Source organism: Anomaloglossus baeobatrachus, chromosome 1, assembly GCF_048569485.1.
Source record: "Anomaloglossus baeobatrachus isolate aAnoBae1 chromosome 1, aAnoBae1.hap1, whole genome shotgun sequence".
Classification (NCBI taxonomy): domain Eukaryota; kingdom Metazoa; phylum Chordata; class Amphibia; order Anura; family Aromobatidae; genus Anomaloglossus; species Anomaloglossus baeobatrachus.
The window spans coordinates 256,556,773-256,566,996 of record NC_134353.1 but is presented as its reverse complement, the minus strand read 5'-3'; positions in this window follow the sequence as shown (position 1 = coordinate 256,566,996).

The following is a 10,224-nucleotide window of genomic DNA, read 5'->3' as shown; positions in this document are numbered from 1 at the left end:
AGGTATTTTGAATTACACAGGGAACTGGAGATCACTACCTGTGGAAGGTTGCAGTTCGATGAGAGTAGTAGTCAGGCAGGGTCAAACCACGAATTGCGAAACAGGGACAGAATCGGCAGGCAATGACGTAGTCAGCAAACGTAGCAGAGGTCAAATACGGATCGGGCAGCGAGGTACAAAAACAGTAGGCAGGAGGGTAGTCAGAAAACACGCAGAAGTCAACACACAGGAATCACCAAACAGAATAGGATGTAACAGGAGCCAGGAAAATCAGAACTATCTCTGGCAGTGGTCATGTTACAGGAGGGGGAATAAGAAGGGTGTGGTGTCTTCCCATTGGCTGTAGCTGAACGCTGGAAACGTCAGCTGGAAGACACATGCCACCCACAGTCAGCCAGCGGTACTGCAGATCCCAAGCTAACCCAGCCCAGTGGATGATCGGAGCCTGCGCCCACCGCTGGCATCGACTCCTCTCCCATCACCAGCACCATCCACGGCAGAAACACGGCGTCGCCTGGCGATCAGAGCAGAAGTCACTGGAGCAGACTCCGGCGGTGACGTAACAGCGGTCTGGACCTCAGGGGTTCATTCCCACCAAAGTCCCGTTTGAAGGCAACAGCCCAACCCGTCTGGATAGTAGCCACCGCCAGAGATCCAAGGGCCAGTGCCTGCGGGCAACAGGGGCTCCTACGACACATACACGCCGGGGAGCGGACTACCTGTGCCCAGGCACAGTGGTCACACTACAAACACAGGTGCAGGAGAAAGGCGGACATTGCCAACCTGACTAGGAAGCTGCAGCCGGCTGCGGGCCCCGTTCATACCTTCGTTTGGTTTACCAGTGACTCTGCGTGGTTTAATCGTGAGTACAACAGTGCCATCAGGTACCGCACCACGCTGCACCGCAATACTGCACCCTGCACCCCTGCCCACAGCCCGACCGGGCCCCGGGACCAACATTCCCTACCCACGGAGGGGTCAACACCTAGCTGCGCCACTACATACACCGCTCCCGGGAGTCCCCGTACCTTCACCGCAGCGGTGGTGCCCACCATCACCACAACCCGTGGGTGGTGTCACGAACAATCATCCCAAAACTCAAATACCCGCATCCCCCGTGTGTAACACCAACCCCCCTTGCAGAGCGACGTGACCCCCGGGTCCATGAGAGGCTTGAGCCACCACCTGTAGAACGCGAGCACGGATCCGAGCGGCTCGGCGGCCGCAGCCAAGGCCGCGGGGCGGTACATATACACTGTGGCGCTATCAAGAATGGTTTGTATGGTTTGTCCAGTAGTGTACAATGGCTGTACCTTCAGTAAATATGATGAGGCTTCCATTATTTTACTTGCTTTCTTGTCAATCTGATAGAAAGGCTGTGAGATGTGCTATTTGCAAAATATGGAAGCCAAGTGAATACAAAGAACTCCTTTATCATGTCACTAAAACTGTTCATAAACAACATGTGTAATGTTGCTGGGTGCATTATTCAGCTAAGAGAGATCATTGCCACTGCCAAACAAAATTGCAATGAAGGGGTGTACTTAGAGTTATAAATGAATGTAAAATTCACATGAATGCCAGGACTCCAGGTTTCCCAGCAGAATATTGTCTGGAGCTTCACATTACCTTCGCCAACTAGCCTTCTCGTGCATCCTGGTGTCATCTTTTACCATGCAAAGCATTTAGCACGCAGTTTTCCAACCATATGATGTACAAATAAAAGTTATTCATCAGACTAGGCCACCTTCTGTTATATAGTCTCAATTCTGACAGTCAGTGGACAGGGGTGAGCATGGGCACTGTGCCTGGTCTACAGCTACGCATCAAATTACAATGCACTGTTTATTCTTACACCTGTGCTAACCCGCTTTAAGGAGATAGCATTTAATTCAGTTTCTTTCTGAACTGGAGACGTGTCACACACACACACACACACACACACACACACACACACACACAGACAGCAGTAATTGTGAAAAGGACAATGGTGACATCTAGTGGATGATTATAAACTTACATTAAGTCTACAATTCTCAAGAGCCAAAAAACAATTAGAAACAATGACAAAACCATAATTATATACATTATTCCTCATACAGATATCCTTTGATCACAGGTAAAACACATACCCATTTTAATTTATGGAGCTAATCACATGTTTGTCTTTTTATGAAGCCTTCTTGTCTGCAAAAGAAAGAAGACGAGTATTTTTTGAGCAGTCAATGATCATAATTACCCACACATATCTGGAAGGGTCTGTAAACAAAATCACTGACAGCCCACATTGCCATCAGTGTGAAATCCATGTCAGAGTGGCTGTATAATTCAGATAATAAATTGAAGTTTAGGAAATCAGCTAAAGAGTGAGAAAAATTATGGGTCCAAATACATACAATACCCAGAAGCAGGGAGGAGGGACACTGAGGAGCCGTCAATCAGGATAGCTAGATAGAGATTGGATTTAAAGTGTCAAAAAGCATTATGTAGTCCTTCAGACAAGAATTATCAAAGTAAATACACCAGCCTAAACTGATCTAATATCTATTTAACATTGGTGAGTTTCTTACATCAGTATCTGTAGTCAGAACCAAGAGTGGAACAGTCAGAGGAAAGGTATAATAGAAACACGAGCACCATGTCTGTATTTTTTACCCACTCCTGGTTTTAGCTAACAAATAGTGAGGTAATAAAAACTTACCAAATACTCAACGTGTGCACATGGGCAAAGGTGGTCAATTATTACTCTGAAGAGATGTGAAGCTGTTTTTTCTTGTGGCATCATTGGCTCCAGCAAAGCTTGGAGGGATAGTTATCCAAGTTATCTAGGAAAACACAGGCCAATAGCTGCAGCTGTACTGAGGAATGAATGTCAGCTTGTAAACAATATTGTGGAGATTTCATATGATCAATTCTAAAGAAAATCTGAGCAGTAAAGTTGTATTAACGCCAGATTCACACTTCTGTGTATGTCGCTCAGTAGATGAGCCGTGATCTCCTAACCTGAACTGAACAGCCTTATGTTCCGATCTTAGAAAAATTGAACATGCTATAGGAATAATATTGCTTGTTTCATTATGAAATATGGCGACATAAAAACTTGGTTCTAATCATTAGATGCATACATGTCTTAAGCCCGCTTTACACGCTACAATATATCTTACGATGTGTCGGCGGGTTCACGTCGTTAGTGACGCACATCCGGCATCGTAAGGTACATTGTAGTGTGTGACAGCTACGTGCGATTGCGATTGAACGAAAATCCGTTCATCGGATGCACGTTGTTCAATTCCTAAAAATTGAATGTCAGATTGTTCATTGTACCCGGGGTAGCACACATTGCTGTGTGTGACACCCCGTGAATGATGAACAGATCTTACCTGCGTCCTGCGGCTCCCAGCCAGCAATGCGGAAGGAAGGAGGTGGGCGGGATGTTTACGTCCCGCTCAGCTCCGCCCCTCCACTTCTATTGGCCGGCTGCCGCGTGACGTCGATGTGACGCCGAACGTTCCCTCCCACTCCAGGAAGTGGACGTTCGCCGCCCACATCGAGGTCGTATGGACGGGTAAGTACGTGTGACGGGGGTTAATCGTTTGTGCGGCACATTCAACAAATTGAACGTGCCACACATACGATGGGGGCGGTTACGATCGTATACGATATCGTATGCAAAATCGTAACATTTAAACCAGGCTTTAACATTGAAAATTGCAACACCAAGTAGGAAACATGGTAGAACGATGAAAATCATAGTACTCAAACATGTTAACTGCTTATGAAAATCATCTCGATTTTGTTCCGTATCAAGTATAAGTGCCACATGCAGTAATACATGCACTTATACTCCTCGGTATACAATCAGTTGCCGGAGGACTGTTCTGCCAAGTGTAATTCACACAAATCATCAAGAACATCAAGATCCACTACTGGCAGCTCCCTTTGCAATTGCCGACCATTCACGTCCCAGAGGTGCTCGATGGGAGACAAATCCAGAGACATTGCAGGCAATGGGAGCAAGTTTAAGCTCGGACATCTACACAGAGTTTTACGAGCAACATGCAGCCTGGTACTGGTGTGTTGAAAAATGGCTCCTGCGCCATTGAAGAAATGGCCGTACAAATAACCCATTCTGTACTGCAAGTGAAATTAGATGTCACATACCACGTTTAAGGTGTCAAACAGTTTCTACACAAAGCATCACAAGAAGTTTGCATGATATTTATCCTCAAGCCGCACATTCTGTTATTTGTGGTTCACTGACCTCACACTACCGCCAGGGTGGAAAATTTGATTATTTTCATTTTTCCTGGATAGCTATCAAAAAAGCACGGACAGACTATTTTATATGGACACATTGGAAAATCATAATAAATCACTCTGAATTATAAGTGATACAAATATACAACCTATAATTCTTAGATGAAGACATCAGCTGCATTCACTGTAACCAAATGGGTAAAGCCTTGAAGGAACAGTAAACCGGTCCTACACTTGGGATTATGGTGTGGAGACACTATGTGCGGTAAGCTGACCCCTCTACTCTTTTTTTCCAGGGACACTAACTATGAGCAGACAAAGATTACAGCGGACCTCTGTGCAAGAAATCTTTCTTGGACCCCCGCCCTCATACTGCAACAAAATTATCTAAACATCTAGATTGTACCATTACTAGTTTAGGACGCAACTATCAGATTTAAACTATAAATAAGTTCCATATTTAACAACTGAATACAACACAAAACAGTCATGCAACTGATATGTCATATTGGGATGTGCTTATCGTGGCCTATGACTTATCAAGCAGTACAGACTGTCATCTCTTTTTATATTGGAGGAAATAATGTGGCGAGAATAGGATTTTTTTTTACGAAAGTTAAAAGGACTGTTTTATTTTTTTTGCTATGGGTCTAAGAACTAATAGGCAGGTAGCTGTTAACTACTTGCCTGTTCTACCCAATGCTGGCACAGAGCGGTCACACAAACCTTTTCTGCAGGAGTCTGCCGCTTCATGTCAATAGACAGCTCTTCACCTTTTGGGTTGATCTGTCAAAGGGCAGTGACTGCCACCATCATGCTGTTTAATAGCCAGCTCTCTGCAGCTATGCAACGAGAAGGTGGGTGTTAATCAGCATGATGTGGGCAGTCACGTCAAGTCAACAAACAGAGCTGAAACTAAGCTGCTGCACTGTTGATATGACGTCAGCGGAAGCCGCAGGAGCAGCCTGTGACCACTCTTAGCTGGCAGAGATCTGCACTGGATGGAACAGATAGGTAGTTAGCAACTACCTGCTTGTTAGTTCTTAAGCCTGCTTTACACGTTGCAATTTCGCATACGATATCGTATGCGATTTGCAACGCCCCCATTGTATGTGTGGCATGTTCAATTTGTTGAACGTGCCGCACAAACGATTAACCCCCGTCACACGTACTTACCTTCCATACGACCTCGATGTGGGCGGCGAACGTCCACTTCCTGGAGTGGGAGGGACGTTCGGCGTCACATCGACGTCACGCGGCAGCCGGCCAATAGAAGCAGAGGGGCGGAGCTGAGCAGGACGTAAACAACCCGCCCACCTCCTTCCTTCCACATTACCGGCCTAGAGCCACAGGACGTAGGTAAGATCTGCTCATCGTTCCCGGGGTGTCACACACTGCAATGTGTGCTACCCCGGGTACGATGAACAATCTGACGTTCAATTCTAGAGAAAGGTACGATGTGTATGCGATGAACGTTTTAACGTTCAATCGCACGTACCTGTCACACACTGCAATGTACCTTACGATGCCGGATGTGCGTCACTTACGACGTGACCCCGCCGACACATTGTAAGATACATTGCAGCGTGTAAAGCGGGCTTAAGGCCCATAGGATCATAGTAAATAAAATAGTGCCGGACAATCCCTTTAATAATAATTAGCAATCAATACTGTGTAACAAAGTACAAAAACATTTTTACTAAAATCAAGACAACTAAGCTGTAGTCAGACATAAACATGTTGTAATTTAGAAATATTCACTGAAAAATGCATTTCAAAACAGCAAAATCCTGTTGAGGTATGAATAACTTACTTAAAACTCATTTTTCTGGCCTTTTTTTCTGCAAATTTGTCAATTTTATTCAAGTCAATCATTGTAGCATGTTCATTTTCTGTGGACAATATAGCCAGTCCACTTAGCCTTTCTTGTCCCATTGTAGACCTCAGGTAGTTCTTGATTAACTTTAGTTTTGAGAAGGACCGTTCAGTGCTAGTCACTGTTACTGTCAGGGATAAGAACAAAATATATGCTACACCCACTTCTGGAAAACTTGGAACTAGCACGTTGTTTTCAACAATTTAATAGCTTTGCAAATTCTTTCTCAGTGGTCATGTGTGCAATTTGTAATTTTAAAGGGAACCTGTCACCACTTTTTTGGCGTATAAGCTGCGGCCACCACCATTGGGCTCTTATATACAGCATTCTAACATGCTGTATATAAGAGCCCAGGTGTAACGCCTGCCTGGATCCACAGACTCAGACGGGCTGTAATGAACAGGCTAGAGGGAAACCACTTCACCAAGCAGGACCCCCAGAACCCTGAAACCCTTTAACCCCTATACAGGGATTTGGAATTACACAGGGCCCTGGAGATCACTACCTGTGGAAGGCAGCAGTTCGAGAGAGTAGTAGTCAGGCAGGGTCAAACCAGGAATTGCAGAACATGGACAGAATCGGTAGGCAAGGACATAATCAGAAAACATAGCAAAGGTCAAATCCGGATCGGGCAGCGAAGTACATAAACAGCAGGCAGAAGGGTAGTCAGGAAACAAACAGAAGTCAGAACACCAGAATCACAAAACAGAACAGGGCAGAACAGGAGCCAGAATATCAGAACTATCTCATGCAGTGGTCAGCAGACAGGAGGTGAATTAAGAAGGGTGTGGTGTCTTCCCATTAGCTGTAGCTGAATGATGGTAACTTCAACTGGAAGACACACGCCACCTACAGTCAGCCAGTGGTACTGCAGATCCCAAGGAAAACCAGCACAGTGGACAAGTGGAGCCCGCGCCCACCGGCGCAGCCGACATCGACCCCTCCCCAACCACCAGCACCACCCACGGCAGGAACACAGCGCCGCCTGGCGATCGGTAGCAGAAGCCGCTGAAGCGGACTTCGGTGGTGACATAACTACCCCCCCCCCCCCCACGAAGGGCCTCCGGACCCTCAAAACCCGGCTTGCCAGGAAATTGGAGGTGAAACCGCTGGACCAGGCCATTAGCATGAATATCGCTCGCAGGGACCCATGACCTCTCCTCAGGGCCGTAACCCCTCCAATGCACCAAATACTGTACCGCCCCTCTGACAATACGGGAATCAAGTATTCTCTGTACCTCATACTCCAAGTTACCTTCAACCAAAACAGGAGGGGGGGGGGGCCCTGACTGGGTGAATGGGGACACGATATATCTTGAGGAGGGACTTGTGGAACACATTTGATATCTTAAAGGATGGGGGGAGTTGCAGGCGGAAAGCTGTGGGATTAATGACCTCGATTATCTCGTAAGGTCCAATAAATCTGGGAGCCAGCTTAGCAGATGGGACCCTTTAACCCCTTCACGACCTTTGACGGATATATCCGTCATGGAGCGTGTGACGTTAAGCCCCGCCCCCTGCCGGGGCAGGATGCGGCGATCCGCGCACGTATCAGCTGTTTTTAACAGCTGACATGTGTGCCTGCATGTTCCGAGTGGAATCGCATTCCACCCAGAACATTTAACCCCTTACATCTCGCTGCCAAAGTCTGGCAGTGAAATGTATATGCGCGCGGCCATGATTTTCACTTACCACCGCCCCCACCGGAAGTCACGTGCATGATCATGTGACTTTCGGTGGTTGCCATGGTAGCACAGGGTCATGTGATGACGCCTGTAGCTTACATGAGTCACTTCCTTTCAATGCCGGAATACAGCCGGCATTGAATGTAAAGCACCATATCTGCAGTTTTCAGCTGTGTAGCTGAGATCTGCAGATAGCGATGAGCAATCCGATTGCTCTGCACTATAGCCCCCTAGGGGGACTAGTAAAATAAAAAAAAAAGTAAGAAAAAAAGTTTTAAAAAATAAAAAAAACCCTAAAAGTTCAAATCACCCCCCTTTCGCCCCATTGAAAATTAAAGGGTTAAAAAAATAAAAATTATACACATATTTGGTATCGCCGCGTTCAGAAATGCCCGATCTATCAAAATATAAAATCAATTAATCTGATCAGTAAACGGCGTAGCGGCAAAAATATTCCAAACGTCAAAATTACGTTTTTTGGTCGCTACAAGTTTTGCGTAAAATGCAATAACAGGCGATCAAAACATAGCATCTGTGCAAAAATTGTTCCATTAAAAACGTCAGCTTGAATCACAAAAAATAAGCCATCACTGAGCCATAGATCCTAAAAAATGAGAACGCTACAGGTTTTAGAAAATGGCGTAAAACGTGCGCCACTTTTATTGGACAAACTTGTGATTTTTTTTAACCCCTTAGATACAAGTAAACTTATACATGATTAGTGTCTACAAACTCACACCAACCGCAGGCATCACAATGACATCAGTTTTACCACATAGTGAACACTGTGAATAAAATATCCCAAAAACTATTGTGCGATCACACTTTTTTTGCAGTTTTTTCACTCTTAGAATTTTTTTGCTATTTTCCAGTACACTATATGGTAAAACTTATGGTTTCATTTAAAAGTACAACTCGTCCCGCAAAAAACAAGCCCTCATATCGCAAGATTGACAGAAAAATAAAAAAGTTACGGCTCTCGGAAGAAGGTGAGCAAAAAACAAAAACGTAAAAACGGAAAGTGCCCGGGGGCTGAAGGGGTTAAGCAAGCTCTGAAAGAAAAGAGTTGTGTAGGAAGAGCTGGTGAAAAGTATTTTTTTAGGCTATGTTCACACACTGCGTTTTTTACCTGCGTTTTTGGTCCGTTTTTGCTGCAGAAATTTCTTGAGAAATTCTTGTAACCTTTCTGCAGACATTCCCCAGCAAAACCTATGGGAAAAAAAAATTAGCTGTACGCACACTGCGTTTTTTTCTTAAGAAAATTCTTTCAGTAGATTTTCTCAAGAAAGAGAATGAGCATGTCACTGCTTTTCTGCAGCTAACTGCGTTATTTCACTCCATTGACTGTAATGTAATCATGAAATAGCGCAGGAATAATGCAGGTAGCAAGTGATGTGCGTTATTCCTGTGTTATTCCTGCGTTATTCCCACGTTATCGGGACATAGTGTACATCCCTGCCCTGCGTTTTGCAGGGAAGTGATGTCACTAAGACAGGAAGAGGAAGAGAAAAAAAAGCGTGTACTCCGCTGTATTTTTACCTTCCAGCCGGGTAAACACACAGCGGCGGCCCAATATTCTCAGGCTGGGGAGAGCGAGGGACAGGGTTAATGCCCCCTCCTCCTCCCGCAGCTGAGAATATCAGCCGCAGCTGAGAATATCAGCCGCAGCTGCCCCGGGACTGTCGCATCCATTATGCGCCAGAACCGGAGTGTCCCCGGCTCTTCCAGATGCCGTGATGCGGGGGCAATCCAGGTAATATGGAGTTAACGGCAGCCAATAGCTGCCGCTAAGTCCAAGATTAGTGATGGCAGCGTCTATGACACGCCGTCACTAATCTGTAAGTGAAAGTAAAGAAACACACACCGAAAAATCCTTTATTTTGAATAAAAGACAAAAAGCCCCTTTCTCCAGTGTATTAAACCCCCTGAAACACACAGCTCCGACGTAATCCACAGCGATGTCCCGCGGCGCTTCCAGCCCTGCTCCAGCCGCGTCTGACAGTTCTCCACAGCCTCGGTCAGGGAGCGAGTGCTGAATGCGGCTCCTGATCGAGGCTGCGGGTAACTACAGGACATTTCTCACGGCTGCTGATGTGAACAAATTACCGGTCGCGAGAAGTGCAGTGTGTGTGGGGGGAAATGTCATAAATAAAGCTGGAATATCTATCCCTCTATTATCTATCTATTTATTATCTATCTATACCCCTAAATATCTATCTATTATCTATCTTTCTATATTATCTATCTATCTATACCCCTAAATATCTATTATCTATCTATTATCTATCTATACCCCTAAATATCTATTATCTATCTATATCCCTCTATTATCTATATCTATCTATCCATCATCTATCCCTCTATTATCTATCTATACCCCAAATATCTAATATCTATCTATATCCC